Source organism: Vigna angularis, chromosome 1, assembly GCF_016808095.1.
Source record: "Vigna angularis cultivar LongXiaoDou No.4 chromosome 1, ASM1680809v1, whole genome shotgun sequence".
In the NCBI taxonomy this organism is placed as follows: domain Eukaryota; kingdom Viridiplantae; phylum Streptophyta; class Magnoliopsida; order Fabales; family Fabaceae; genus Vigna; species Vigna angularis.
In genome coordinates, this window is record NC_068970.1 from 41,298,201 (window position 1) to 41,314,776 (window position 16,576).

Sequence of the window (16,576 nt, forward strand, 5' to 3'; positions counted from 1 at the left end):
CATGATTATGATCATGGGCTCCACCTTTACATTTAGTTAGGGTTGCATCCTCATCTATATTGCTCTTGCCATGTAAGTTCCAATTTGAAAACTAACTGGGGAATAATCCCATCTTATCTTCAACTTTTTCCCATTAGCCGTATGCACTTATTCAAATAGATAATAATATTTCACTATACATCCTTTGAATTTTAAATAATAACATAGAAAAACATACTTTGAACATATCCCTTTACTTTTTTTTTTTCTCAGACAATCATGAATCAATGTAAGAAAGTTTGTAAAGAGAAAAGTTTTTGCATTCAATGGTACAAATGATCCCCATTGATATAACTAGTATACATATTTTAGGGACTTCATAATCTCTTAAAAAAATATTAATTCGTCGATGTGTGTATTCTTTTTAGGTTTAAACCCTTTAGTTGTCTCTATTTATGTGTGGTTTTTCCATTTTGATCCCCTTCTTATTAGAATCCCCAATTGAGTCCTTAAAAGTGCTAATTTGAATCAATTGAGCCTCTGCCTTTAAATTTAGTTAACAGGGTTAAGTTTTTGTATAGGTAGGAGGTTGATGTGTCAATTTTTGAAACGTGGCATGCTGATGTGAGAGTAATGTGCTTGTGAACCTCTCTGATTTTTTTTTCCAATTTTTCATATAGTCACTGGAGTTCATTGTCCCCTCCACCACCAACGCAAACCCTCACGCCACCGCAAGAAGAAGCCATCACGAGACGAAGCTCCTCGCTTCATCTCCTTTATCGCGAAATACTTCCTTGCAACCTGCAAAACCTGAAACATAGAAAGCCCTAAATCTCTTCGCACCAGAAACCCTAAATTGCAACTTTGCTCATCTTCCAACCACCGTGACGGAGCAACTCCTCCTTTATCGCGAGCCATCATCTTCGCTGACTTGCAAATCACGAGCAGCCACCTGGAATCTGAAATAGCATCTCCACGATTCACAAAGCTATTTTCCTTTATAAGCATCCCAGAAAAGTCGAAACTCTTCCCTCCAAGTTCAACATTTCTCTCCATCATACCAGCCGAACAAACTGCTCCCATTATTGTTGTCCTCGACAATGACCAAGAAGAAAAATGAAACAGAACAGAGGAAATGAAAACCTAACACCTGCGCAAAAAATAAAGAGCGTAACTGAAGTTAAAGAAAGGAGGATTATTGGATTGGTGAGTGCTGAGAATGGAGAAGAATATTGAGATTGGGAATGTCGAGAAGATGTAAAAAGGAGAAGAAGATGACCAAATTCCATGTTTCAACTCTAAACATGCCACGTTTAAAGAAATTAACACGTCATCCTCCCACCTGTGTAAAAACTTAACTCCGTTAACTAAATTTAACGGCAGAGACTCAATTGATTCAAATTAGCACTTTTAAGGACTCAATTGGGGATTCTCATAAGAAGGGGATCAAAATGGGAAAACCCCACATAAATAAGGACAACTAAAGGGTTTAAACCTTCTTTTTATTTGTGTTAGTTTATAAGTGGCTTTCAGGTGCTTATTTAAATTCTAAATGAATATTTACATAGTAAAACACTCGCTTCAATAATTTTTTACTTTTGTTTATGAAAATGGATTAATGATTTGTAATGATTTAGAATTATTTAATATATTAATTTAAGATATTTTAAGATATATTGAAATCATTTTTGACTATTAAAAATGGTTAGCAAAAGAAATGAGAATCCATATAAAAAATATTTGTAGAATATTTAAGTATTATTTTTCGCAATAAACTTTCGTTCCGTTGGCGGCAATAAAAAAAATAAAACCTCCGCATGAAATGAATATTTTCATTATTAAAAGCATTTTACAAAACTATTCATTCGATAAAAGGTGAAAGCAAAATTATGTGACTAAAATATCCCAAATTAGATTTATGAGATTTGCTCATTTAATTTCTTAATAACATTAGATTCTTATATTTGTGACTTTAAACAGTTTTCAAGTTTTTATCGACGTTCAAAGTAATCTCATTTTTTGTAAATTTTGTTCATTTTAGTTCTTTTGTTTGCTAATGGCGTCTAAATTGCTAACGGTGTAATGTTAACCTAAGCCAATATTGAATGAGTTGTTAGTTTTGGATATACATGGCAAGTTAAGTGGAAATGGTAAGTTAAAGTTGTTTCTGTAAAACCAAATGAAAATTGGTTTAGAATGGTTTGTTCAATTTGGGTTGAAGAAATTGGTGAAATTGTTGTTCAATTAGCAAAAGCCCATCTTCCTCCGTCAACCATCTTCGCGTTGTCTTAGAAAAACCAGTCACATATTTGTGAATTCAAACCACTTAAACTCCCAATTTATTCATGAATTATTGTTGTTATTGTATTATGAAAATTATGTGCTTAAATGTTTATGTAAGATCCGGGATTATTTTGGGATGTTTACGGGTGACTGCAATTTTCTGGAACGAAAATTCTTTGAAAAGGGGTGAATGTAAGATCCGGGAAAATAATGGTTTTAAAAATAAAGTAGTTTTGAGACTTTGGATTTTTGTTTGAAAATTAGTGTTCTTAAGTGTATATTTTGTTAGAACATAATTGTTATGTTATTTCTTTATTTTTATATTTTTGCCTAGGGGCAAAAGAGTCTTTTACCTTTATTTAATTCGTGTAGAAATTAATTAAGGGGTGATTTGGTGTTTAGAAACCCTAGAAACTCTAAATCAAAGAGAGAAAATGGAGGAAGAGAGGACATTGGCGTTTTGGGAGAAGAAGAGAGAGAGAGAGCAACGAGAAACTCTTAGTATTAAGGAAGATTGATGGTGTTTTAGGGTTGTACATAAAACTTTATGATTGGCCAAGGTATGGGAAAACTTACCTTTATTTTTTTATGATTGTATGTTATATGTTCTTGATTATCTTGATTGGTAATCCTTGTTTTGATACATGTGCATATGATTATAATTATCTGTAGTTATTGTTGGGTAAGAGTTTGTGTATGAATGAGCATAGGATTTATGTAATATTTATGATGAGTTTTCCCTATGAATGTATTATGTATGTTTTGTTGGGTTATTCCAACAAAGGCTTTAATGCTAAGAGAGAACATAGTTATGATGTTTGGGGATTTCCATGCAAATATATGTTATAAGTGTTGGGTTATTGGACTCCCTTCCTATGTAGAGAATAAGCCTAATAATTTGAACCATTATGTCTTACTTTGTTTAGTGGAGATGGGTCATATTAGTAGGCATATTAGGGTAATTTGAAGAGATGGAAAAACCAAAGTGAAAAAGAAAGAAAGAGAAGAAGTCATTCCCGCATAACATAAAACTTGCACTGGTGTTTTCGTTGTTGTGAACTCGTTCACCGTTGGATCGGGCTGAGTTTTGGACAGTGGGTTCCAAACGCATGGTTCTTCATTCTGAACGTTCGGATCATCAATCAAAGATCTAGTTTGGGAGAAAACAACATCGCATCAGCATCTCTATTTTGGAGAATTTTTATCTTCTTGGTTCTCATTTGTAAGCTTTATGCTTAGTTAGTTTGGCTGATTGAAAACCCTATTTGGTGTTTTTATCGGAGACTCTTTTTCACCCTATTATTGGGGGTATAACATGTCAATGATTAGATTTGGACGATTGAAGTGATGTATTATATGTGTTTGAGTATGTTCACATTGGTATGTGATGCATGAATGCATGTATATGTTTCCACGTGATCTAGGCTTGATGTATGTATATTTGAATGCTTGAATCATGTCTAGGATGTGTTTCGATTTGACAATAATCGATTATCATTAGTTATAATCGATTATCTATGCATTGGTTTTGAGTGTGGTTTTGGGAATAATCGATTATCCCTTCTTGTGTGATATTTCTGGGTAAATTTCACTAAGATAATCGATTATCTTAAGTGATAATCGATTATCACAGTGCATTTTCGTGAAAAATCGTGAATTTAATGAAGAATGGACGTGAACCAAGCTTGAGGAGCTGTGGAAAATGATGATAATCAGAGATTGATGTTAATGGTTATGTTTAGGGTTACTTTGACTTGTGGTTGAGAGCGGAGCCTGAGTGAATGTTGGGATGTACATGAGTATATGATTGGTGAGCATGAGAGTGAAGGATAAGTCTACTTGCTGTACCTCGTAAATCCTGGTTCTATCTGTGGATAGGTGCTTCCTTTTACTTTGTGTGCATTGGAAGGAGATTATTTGTAGGGGAGGCTATATATGTCCTATAGGGGAGGCTATAGGTGGGCTGTAGGAGCGGCTACATTCGATGAGGTAGGGTACAAGAGTGATATTGACTCTTTCCATTATGGTATTATGGTATGGTGATGCTCATGGTGTTGTTCTTAACTAGGATAGTCATGGTGGTGGTGTATCTATGATGATGATCATAGTACTTGAGATGCTCCAGGTTATGTTATGTTGATAGTGGTGTTACTATAATGGTAATAGTAATTAGTTAGCATGGGTGCTAATGAGTGGATATTCCAGGGTCTATGTGTGAGATGTTAGTGATGACATCAAGGGTTAGATATCAAGGATCGATGATCGAGGTTTAAGGATTGGGGATCGAGTAATTCAGTATGATTGAATTTTTTATGTTAGAGGATTAAGAATCCTATTGTTATTACTACTATGTATGAGGTGTTTGATTATGATTGATATAATCAGAAGGTATGTATCTTGTTGTATGTTTGATTATGGTTGGTATAATAAGAAGATATGTATTTTGTTGTGTGTTTGATTATGGTTGATATAATCAATATATATGTATCTTCTTGTTATGATTGTTTTATCGGTAGCTTACCCCATACATGTTTGTGTTTGTGTGTTTGTGAATGAAATTATCGGCGATGATCGTATAATGTGTTATACGTGAGCATTTAATGTTATAGATGTTGTAGAGGCGTGAGTGACTCGAGAGAGAATGAGGAATAACCTTGGATTCATTTAAAATTATTTTATTTTACAAGTTAAGACAATATAATTGAAGTATTTCGTTCATTATTTTATTACTCAAAATAATGTAATTGGACAAGGTTTTCTTTTAATATGATAAATTTTGAATTTTATCAATTTTTAATAACCCGTGACATCTCAAAAATCGAGAGGTTACATTTATATATTTAAATAATACAAGAATTCATTTTCCATGTCGATTACAAATAATTGTCATAAAATATATTATTTTTTATATCATTTATGAAAGATTCTTCATGCAGTTTTTAAAAAATATCATATTACACCAGTTTCCGTCCCTTTTGTGTTTGTTATAAAAGAATCAAAACAAAAAGTACATGATTTTAAAAAATATTTTTAGTCATTTTTCTACTTGTGCACATTATTCCTTGCGGTACAAACAAAATTCAAAGATAGATAAATTAAAATAAAACCTTAGCCATGTATATAATAAATAATTTATTTATTATTTTTAAATAATATAATATATTCAAAATAACTTGTTAACCATCATTTCTAAAACATGGAAATTTTATTAAAAAAAAAAAAACATAAGAGAATCACATCAAATCCATAATAAGAATACATTGCACATACACGGGAAAAATACTTATTATGAAAAAACTAAGTAAATTCAGTGATGAAAAGTGTTAACCAAATGCAACACCAAACAATAGGAAACATAAGTTTAGTAATCAAATTTCTTAGCATATTAAGAGATTTATCATTTTCTAACTCTCTCACATTCCAAAATTGGTCTTTTAAACTCACTAGTGTTTCTTAAAAGTCTTTACTTTGAAAGATTTAGTATTAACTTCCTTTGGCCTACTCTTACCAGATGTTCTTGTATTTAAACTGGTTCATTATCCTCCTCAAAATGAGAGTATTCTCTCTCATTAAGCATATTAGTCCATGTATAAGTTAATTTCAATTCCTCCACAAAACGAGTTTCCTAATACATCAAAGAATTAGGTGTTAAGACAAGATCATCTAGAAAGACTAGATTGTCTAGCAACTCAAAATTTTGATTTAACAAATATACTTAATGAAAATACTCCTTAGAAAGAAAGAGCGTATGAACATATGGCAACAAAGAACAATGAATCATCTAAGCATCTATAAAATGAATCATCTAGATGACTGCTTAACCATAAACTGAAAACTGGAAGACTTATACTCAAACACAAACATAAGAGTCTTATCACAAGAAATCTTGCAGACAACGTCTATCAAACTACAATCTCAAAGAGGCCATTTAAGAAGAAAAAGATAAACCAGACAATACAACATGTTCTAGGAAGAAGCGTCTGATTAGTAGGAGAAGCCTACAAAAACTTAGTAAGACACCATGCTTAAGATACCTACACATAAGTTTCTAAATCACTCTTGTAAAATAGTAAGCGTGAAAATTCTTCTAAAGAAGAAACAAGTTTTAAAAAGATGATTCAGGATAAGCATTGGCTGAACCAGTGCAAAACTTAAGGATAAGTTCTCAAGCCTTAAAATTAACATGTTTATCCTTGAGGAAAACAAAATATTGAATCTGAACTCTTTGTATCCAATCCGTGTTAATGGAAGAAGAGCTAAAGTAAGTATACTGTCTAATGAACATAAGCTTTAAACAATAAGACGTAGTCTTAAACATGAAATCAAGGAGAACGTCTTATAGAAGAAACAATCTAATGAAAAGCATGTCCAATTTTATACTTCAAGAATGCTTTCATTAACAAGTATCTAACACTCTACTTTGTCTGCCAATATTTGAATGTTGTACTAAGCAAGATGCATTTATTATTGACATGACACATGACAAAATGGTTTTGAACAATAAATGATACTTAACATACATAAACATTTAAAAGTATTAAATGCCCATTAACACATGCACTGCAAAGTGCTATTTTGCTTGTATGCTTTGTCCTCAATGAATGTGCAAGTCAGAAATATACAATGGATAAATCAGAACCAAAGCACATGTTGGATCAAGGCCCTGAGAGAATTATAGAACATTCTATGAATGTTACTATTGAAGACTTATGCTTTGATAAGTTGTACAAGCTGCGCATTCAATGAAAAACTCTGATAAAGTACTGTACAAATGCAGAATAGACCTGAGTCTGGCTCAGAAGGTAAAAAGGCTATCACCCTAATCTACTAAGAATCAACTCAACACTCAACGAGAAAATTTTCAAGAAAGCTATAAATAACCAGATGTATGAAGAGAAAACAAGAAGCATAACAAAGTGAATACATTTTCTTGCTCTAATCTCTCTACTCATAATCGTCTGAAGCTTTCAAGTGAAAAGAGAGTGAATCACCATCAATATTTACAGATTATATTGTAATTAAAAACTTATTCTCTTCTAGAGAGTTATCCATCTATATCTTGTTGTACATCTCGCTATGGATTTGTAATAACCAAAAGTGGTTAGAGGACTTATAAACCAGAAGTGGTTCAAATACTTGTAGACTAGGAGTGGTCAAAATACTTGCAAACTAAAAGTGGTGAAAGTTGACTAAGCAGCGTACTGGAAAGATACCAGAATTGTCTAAGGATTCAGAAGTGGTGAGAATACACATTGTAAACCAGAAGTGGTGAGATTACTTGTGTAATCTTTGAAAAGATTAGTGGAACATCTCAAGAGTTCCTTACACTAGTGTAAAAACAACGTGTAACGTCACGCGCTCAACGTCTAACCACTCAATAGCCAACGTTAAAAATGACCGGTGGCAATTTTGTAAATAAATGCAATTATTAAACGTCGTTTAGAATTATAATTCAACGTAAAAGGATATAAAACGTCGAATTCCTCAGCGTTAGACGTCAAAAGGTTAGTGAATTCAATAAAAAATTGAGCAGGAGATTGAAAATTCATTAACTTTATCTTAGCGCACGAGACCCTCTTCTCTGCTCAAACTTTTCTCAAAAGAAGTTTCACGACAATCACATGCAATCTTTCTTTCATTTGATACAAATGCATGTTAATTATCTACTTCAGGTATGATTTTCGTTTGTTTTCACCGATTATTTTCGTGTTCTTGTCCTTAATATGCGCATTCTATTTTCTCTCTCACTGGTGGCAACACTTTTAAAGGTTAGTTTTCGTTTTCGTTTTGAAGAACTTATTTGTTGAACTTGTTTTTTTTGTTGAACTTGTTTGTTGTTGTTGTTTGGTTGAACTTGTTTGTTGTTGTTGTTGTTTGGTTGAACTTGTTTGTTGTTGTTGTTTAATGAACTTGTTTGTTGTTGTTGTTGTTTGGTTGAACTTGTTTGTTGTTGTTGTTTAATGAACTTGTTTGTTTTTTGATTGAACTTGTTTGTTGTTTGTTATTGTTATTTGTTGTTGATCCTATATTACCGTTCACAGTTCTGTTTTTCAGGTCTCGTAGAGTTGTAAAAAAAGATTACAATTATTTTAAAAAAAATTGATTAACGTCGTATATTGACAAAATTCGACGTTAAATTGATGTCGAATTTTTTAAATTTGACGTTAATTTAATGTCTTCTGATATGATGTCGTTTTCGAATTCGATGTGAAAGGCCAAACATATTCGACGTTGTACGCTGTTTTTGTACTAGTGTTAGGGAGTGAACTAGTATAAAAACACTCATTGTTCATTATTTTGTTTTACAAATCTTTTCTTGAAAGGTTTCTCATAAAACCTAGTGTACTATAAGACGAATCTAATGTAATGAGAGTGACATCCTCCAAAGAAGGCATACAAGTCAAGGAATCAGACTACACTGGCACAACACTAGTATAAACATCTAGATTCTTAGCAAAAGAAGTATTACAACACAAATAGATTAACCACCACTAGCTCAGGTTCTAATTGAGCAACAAATGGTATCACATCATATTGCACCATATATTGAGAAAAAATTCAATATATTTTTTGCAAAAAGGTCTCATTGACGAAAGGAACCAAAAGTACTTAGATTAGGAGGTAAAGGTGTAATAACTTTTTAAGTGCCATCAAGTGGATGAAGAGATAATCATGCTTATGGAAACCTTAAGTTTTCAAGGACATGCAATATATTGGTGGATTTTCCTGGTAAGGTATTAAAATGAACTTAGGAATGCTCTAAGGAAAAGACATGTACCCTTTGGAAAATGTTTATACACATAGTAATTAATTGGTTTAAACCCTTGGATGGTCCTCATATTTGTATGGGAATCTCAAATGGGTCCTCATATTTGTATGGGAATCTCAAATGGGTCCTCATATTTTCAACTGTCTTAATTGAGTCATAATATTTGTAAAATTGTGCCAATTTTTCCATGTCCGTTAAGTTCTCATAAACGGCGTCAAGCCTGCTGATGTGGTAATTACGTGGAAATAAATTTTAAATTATGACATGGAATTTGATAACCCTTGCTGCCACATAATCATCTTCTCCACAAAAACCCTAATTTCCTAACCCTTGTCGTCGTGCTGCAATTGTGCCGCCACCATCACTGTCCATGTCGTGTTGCCGCAAGGATGCCACCTAACCCTAATTCGTCCTCCTCCATCAACCTTCACCAAAAACCCTCCTCCGCACCGCCATTAAGCTTCAACGCATTATCTTCTTCGCGCGAATCACCTCAAGCAACCACACAGCAAAAACCCTAATAGTGACTTCGTAATATTTGCTCCAACATTCATCTTCTTCACCAAGAACCTGAAAACGCAAAAAACCAAATTAAAATCGCAACAAAAACCCTTATGCCTTCATCCATGGCCGAGTTTTGTGAGGACTTGATTCCCATTGTCAAGAACATCACAGAGAATGACTTTATTCCCATTGTAAAGAACATCAAACTGATCACGTGTTTAAAGATGACTTGATGGAAGATCACCATAAAGCCGAACTCCCACACCCTTTCCCTAGCAACTTCTGCAGAGTCCATCAAATTCATCCTCAAAAGCCAGATTCCAATTTCCAACCCTAAAAGAAATAATAAATTAGGGATTGAAAAAGGAATTAGGGATTTGGAACCTGCCACCCCCAAATTGTTGGTCTCCATTTCAAATTCTACTTCCTCCTCCGCCTCCTCTTCGATTCCTACGGAGACGGAAACGGAGGTGTCGTCGAACATGCTCAGAACTTCTCTCTCGTTGACCACTTCCTCCCACTCGAAATCATCATAACTGTCTTTGTTGTCTTCCAATTGAAGCGCGTCCAAGCAGAGAGGGATGTTCGAAACGTCATCGTTCACGTTGTACTCTTCCTCAGAGTGCGTGTAGATCCCGAGCACGTTGTCGATGTTTCCATACTGGTAGAGCGATTTGTCGGAGTCAGCCGACGGAGAGCTGACCTCCGACAATTAAGTCGTCGACGGCGGGGAAGCCAAGGTCGATGCCAATTGATGGTCGATAATGCCGAAAAAGGCGTCGTTAGAGAGGAAATCAGTGAGTTGCGATTGTTCAACGCGCTGGTGAAAGAGATCCGTTACGAAATTGACATGATTCTTGCGGTCGGTGAGGGAGAAACGGTTGGGGTGGAATTCAGGGTCAAAATCAAAATATAAGTGCCAATAAGGGAAAGGAATCAAAGTTTGGTCATCGTCGGGTCGACTGGTGCGTACTGCGTTCTATCGTGGATTAGTTATTTTCCAACGTTGTACTTAGATATACTTAGATAAAGCAGGTTCATAATTTTGGTAGTTGCTGATTTGGCTTTTAGTTAGTACTGTAATTGAGAAACCATAGACCAGTGCCATTTCTGGCGTTTTGGCCGTCTGTACGGGAATGAACATTGGATTCCCATCAAGGGAAACAAAATCTGAAAATTAGTTCCCATTAGCAGTGCTGCCGACGCCTTCGACCGCGACTCGCAGCGGCCGTTGGGTGTCGGCTAAGGCAGACGCGCATGAGCGGGGTTCCTCTAGTTCCCTTTGGATTCAAGTGGAGGATGCAAAGACCAATTGGTCTGGTGGGAGAGGCGAAACACTCTAAATAAACATTTACATTTGGTGCCACGTCAAACACTCTTTATTTAAATAACAAATTTCACATAATATAATACTTATACATCAGCAGATTATGTGCGCACCACGTCAGCTCCTTCTAACGCCGTCTATAAGAAGTTAACGGACATGGAAAAATTGGCTCAAATTTACAAATATTATGACTCAATTGAGACAGTTACAAATATGAGTACCTACTTGAGATTCCCATACAAATATGAGGACCATTCGAGGGTTTAAACCTAATTAATTAATTAATTAATTGAATGATAGATTATATAGCAACAAACATAAAAAATGAGTTTTTAACAATTAATCTATCTATACTAACATAAAGAAAATACTAGATTTAGGACGCATCAACATAAACTCAATTATACTCTTTCACACAACATAACCTGTGAATGGTATTGAAAGCTTATAGAGTACTTATTGATTACATTTTGATATCATAAAAATATGAGTATTTTTCTCTATAAAGGATTGAAAAAGTTATATTAAATCTTGAGATTGATTATATATTTATAGAGTTTTAGAAATGCAATTAAAAAGCCAGATATAATAGATTATATTAGTTGTTAACCGATTATATTAACATATTTTTTTAAGCTTAATTTTAGCTTTTAGGAAATATTTTGACCAATTATCATAGTTTGTATGTTGTATTGGAGTTGTAATAAGTACCTTGTGTGAAATATTCAAACAAAAACCAATAAACCTAAACAGTAAACGCTTGAATCTTCATCAACTTCAAAAATCATCTCTTGAAACGATGAAGGTTTTCTCCAATATCAATGGGTTGGGTTTAAGTCAACACTAGTGGTACTACTAGAGGTTTTCCAGGGTATGCAACCTATGGTTATAATTTTAGAGGTAGTTAGGGGTGAGTACATTGGAAACTACACTACTCTTCTAGGAGTTTAGAAATCTTTATAATATGAGATTATGGAATACGTTTTGGCCTTTGAGCTTTTTGGGGATGTTAGCTATATGTATGTTTTGCTTAAGTGTGATGCTTTTGTTTTGCTAAGATTTTTATTCTGCTTTGATTGTTCCTTCACTGTTAGAGATAGAAGGAGAAAATATATGAATACTTATGAGACTATAGAGTTCAAGATCTCACACATCTTCCATGATGAGAATTAATGTGCTAATAAACTTGCTAATTTGTTGATTGATAAAAGGTTTGAGTTCAATTTGTTTAGTTCGTTTTATGTTTTTATTAGTGGTTTTTTTATGTAGAATATGTATCAACTCCCTCTATTTTTGGTTATATAGATTTTTGGTAGGGAATTTGCTTTGTATCTTTTGAGCATGGGTTTGGTTTGGTCCCCTTATGTTTTTTTGTTCTTGTTTCATTTTAATGTTTCATGTGATATAAATGATTGATGGACTTTTGGGTGTCAACTTAGTTGAGATGTCAAAGTTCACAGAGATACTTAACATTATTTCTTTAAAAATAAATTGAAACATTTGTGTTCTACCTTGTATACAAAATACAATGAAAGTTATAACAATTAATACATATTTAGCACTATCTTATTTAAATGTCATCATCAAAACCAACTTCTCTAAACACATCTAGGAAGTATCATTTGACTTTTTCAAAGTTCATCAAATTCATCGTATCTATATAATAGGAGTCAATAAAAGTGACTATCCTTTATGTTTACCAATATAATAGTTCTATCCTTTAAAAAATGAGACTATTGTATTGTTTGACCTTCATTTACATTTCCTCTAATTGGTCTTCCCCATATCGCTCTTCCATGGTGGAATCAACAAAATCTTCATCCTGGAAAACACTTGGCAAGTCTATTAATTCACCGTCATGTCCAAGTTGTATAATTTCAAAGAAAACCATCACAAAGAATGTGTTTCCTAATTTTAAATGCATAATACCTTTCCTCATTAAAACAATAAACACAAGGCTTCTAAACTTTACTTCATTGTTATTGCTACTTATGTCAACATTACATTGTTCAAATTGTATAAATTCTTTTATTTCTCTCTCGTACTCAACTATAATGCGTGATGAGTTAATCCAATCTTGATCAATATGTATGTTCTTAAATTGTATAAAACCTCACTTTTACATTCAAAGGTGTGATCATATCCCATTCAAGAAGATTCACTTTTCTACTTCAATGGTATATATAATTTTTAAACAATATTTATTAAGTTTCACAGTTTTTTTTTTATCATTTTGGATCATTTTCTGGTTACCCCAAATTGAAGCGGTAATCGACCACAATCAAATATGCTCCCAAATATCAATACAAAATATAGTTAGCACAATTTTGTAAATTATGAAAAATGATGATTAAAATATATATGCACAAGAAATTGTTAAAAAAATTAACCTTCTTAAATTATAAAACCAAATCATTCAAGATTTCATACATTCATTATTAGTACTACCTCTTATTATTTTAACTAAAAATATATACAATTTTTTTTAAGTTGAAGGTATTACAAAATTTTTGCATTGAATCTAAAATGAAAAACCAAGACTCATGAAAAAGCAACTTAATATCATTATTATACTAAACAAGAATTTCAAACAATAAAAATATAACAATCTAAATAGCAAACAATATACAAATATTATCATACAAATTTATTAAACGAATTTAAAAAGGAGAGAGAAAGAAACAAAACTAAGAAAAGTGCTTCAGAAATAGAAGGGAATGCGAAAATGAAACAACGGAGGAATCTAAGATGGTCATGACATTGCGAAACAAAACGGAGTAAGCACCAATGGTCACAACGACACTAAATGAAACGAAGGAGGAACCCATGAAGGGGTGAGAGCACTAGGAAACCAAATGAAGGAGGAAGAGAGTGAGAACATTGCAAAACCAAGGGGAGGAGGAAGAAACTCAACACAACACATAATGAAAATGGAGGAAGAGCCAAACAAAGATGGAGAAGAAAAGAGGAAGCAATTAGAGTCAGGAAAAGAATAAAAACAAAGAGGTGAATGACATTTTTCGAATGCAATAGTGGTGGTAGTTAAGAATGTGTTTCGCGAGAAGGACAAGTGAAAAAAAACGTCCTATTCAATGCATTAGGCAATAGTTAAGTTAAAATGGTTACTTAATATTTGTTAATAATTATAAAATTCTTACTATATTAACATTTAATATATACAACATTTAATATATACAACATTTTCTTAGAAAAGTGTCACCAAGTCCGTTATTAGTTTTATGTTTTTTCACTAGTAAATTTTAGGTTTAATACCCAATTTTGTCCCCAGTTTGGTTTGGAAATCTCAATTTAGTCCCTCGTTAGAAAAGTAATTGTAATGGATCCTTACTTGTACATTTGTGAGTCAAGTTAGTCCCTTCCGTTAAATATAAGCAAACGGAGTTAATGGGATGATGATGTGGCAGTAGTTAGTGGTTAGGTGTCAAAATGCAATTGTCTGCGTGGCAGCTCCCTCTCAGATCAGAAACCAGGTTTCTTCCTTCTTCTAGATTCACAACAGCGTCTCTACTTCAAACAAAAAAGCCAAGAAGGCTGCCCTTACCCCTAATTCATCTCCTCTTCTTCAACACAAAACGGAAACCTCCTATTTCTCATGGACAAACAAACACCAGGCCATGGTTTCGTCGACGCTCCCCTCCCACCGGTCGGAGCCACCGCCGATACCGCGTCGTTTCGACCTCAGGCCCCACCGAAACCACTGCCGACCGCGGCGCCGCTGCCTTCTCTTCTTTGCTCGCGAGGCAGACACACTCTCCTTCTGTCTACCGCGAAAAGCCCTCCGCCAAACCGGCCACCGCGTCTCTTCCGCGCCACTGCTTCGTCAACTCCAGCCACCGTGCCACTGTTTCTCCGATCCCGTCTGCTCTCTCCGACACCGGCAACCTAGAGAGGGGTTCGTCTTCATCACACGTCCAAACCTCCACCCGACTGGCAGCCGCGAGCCACCGGAGCCGTCGCCAGTCGAGGCGAAATCTCTCCTCCTCCGTCGCTCATCACACGCGGGAAGTTCTCTCCCTTCTCCGTCCATATGTCTCCCCCACCTCCACAAATTCCAAACTCATTCATCACTCCACATACAAATACTTCATCACCTCCGTTCACCCAAACCCCAAACTCACAGAGCACCTCCATAGCCACCAATCAAAGCTGCAGACTGCCCATAGTGTCGGGGAATAGAGCTCATAGCGTCGGAGAACTTCACTTCCTTCGCTGTCATAAAGGCGCTGGGGAGTGCCCTCACCAACAAGTACTCCGAGGGTATGCCCGACAACCGCTACTACGGTGGCAACGAGTTTATAGATCAGATTGAGAACCTGTGCCGTTCCCGCGCCCTCGAGGCCTTCCATCTCGATCCCTCCTGGTGGGGCATCAGCGTCCAACCCCACTCTGGTTCTCCGGCCAACTTCGCCGCCTACACTGCACTACTCCAGCCCCACGACCGCATCATGGGTTTGGATCTCCCCTCCGGCGGCCACCTCACCCACGGCTACTACACTTTCGGTGGGAAGAAGATCTCTCTAGGTTGAAAGTTGAAAGGGAAAGTTGAAAGAGAAGGTTCATAAATTTTTTAGGTTTGGATTTAGGGGAAGCTGAAAGAGAAGGTTCCCAAATTGGGAAGTGAATCAAAGACAAAATTTGGCTGCCCCATCTTCCTAGGACAAATTCAGTGAACGTCATGTAAGCGGAGCCGAACGGAGGCAGAGGCGAAAAGGGAGTGTGTGGTGGCTGCAGTGATGAAAGTGGGGCGAACGGAGTAACAAACAATATAATTTTTCACAATTTAAAAATGACAATATCCAGCTCAACCTTTGACAACTTAACATGTCAACGTATACAATATAAAAATAATATAAAAATGACACGTTACCACTGCATTTTGCCAGATAATCACTCTCTTAACTCTGTTTGGTTATATTTAACGGAAGAGACTAATTTGACTCAAAAATTTAAAAGTAAGAACCTATTTCAAACACTTTTGTAATGAGGGATTAAATTGAGATTTGCCAACGAAACTGGGGACAAAATTGGGTATTAAACCTAAATTTTAAATGAAAGAACTATAGTTAACTTAAAAAAGAAAAAAAATTGAATAAAATGTTCATACGCTTTAAAAATAAAATTATAAAAAGACCTATAGCATGCTATACAGAAATTTTCAAACAAGGTAACAAATATTTTAAAAATATATATCCAAAAAGCAATACATTATATAGTAGGAAAGAAAAACAAATCACAACCAATTCACTCGAAACCTCCTATATGTTGTGTTATTATTTATAAACAATATCTTCGAATTAAAGCTAATTACAAATATGTAATTTATAAAAACTATATAAAATTACTGCTTACTATGGTAATATAAGAGAGTACTGTGGTCAGGGTTACATTTTGCTTCATCCCTATTTATATTCGAGAATATTTAAAAAAAGATTGGATGTATTATCATTGTAACTAAATACCTGTATGCATTATCATATTTTGAGGTTTTATCGGATAGTTGCCGTACATGTACGCCCTTTCATCAATCGTCATGCCAGCATGCAAGTGGCATTATTTTCTCCGAAACTGGTTGCTCATTAGATTGGTGCATCCGTATGTTTTGGCTTTATTTAATGAAGCCAATTCAAGTGAATTTGTACACAAAAAACCATGAATCTAGCTAGCTACAGCTACAAGATATCGATGTGACAAAC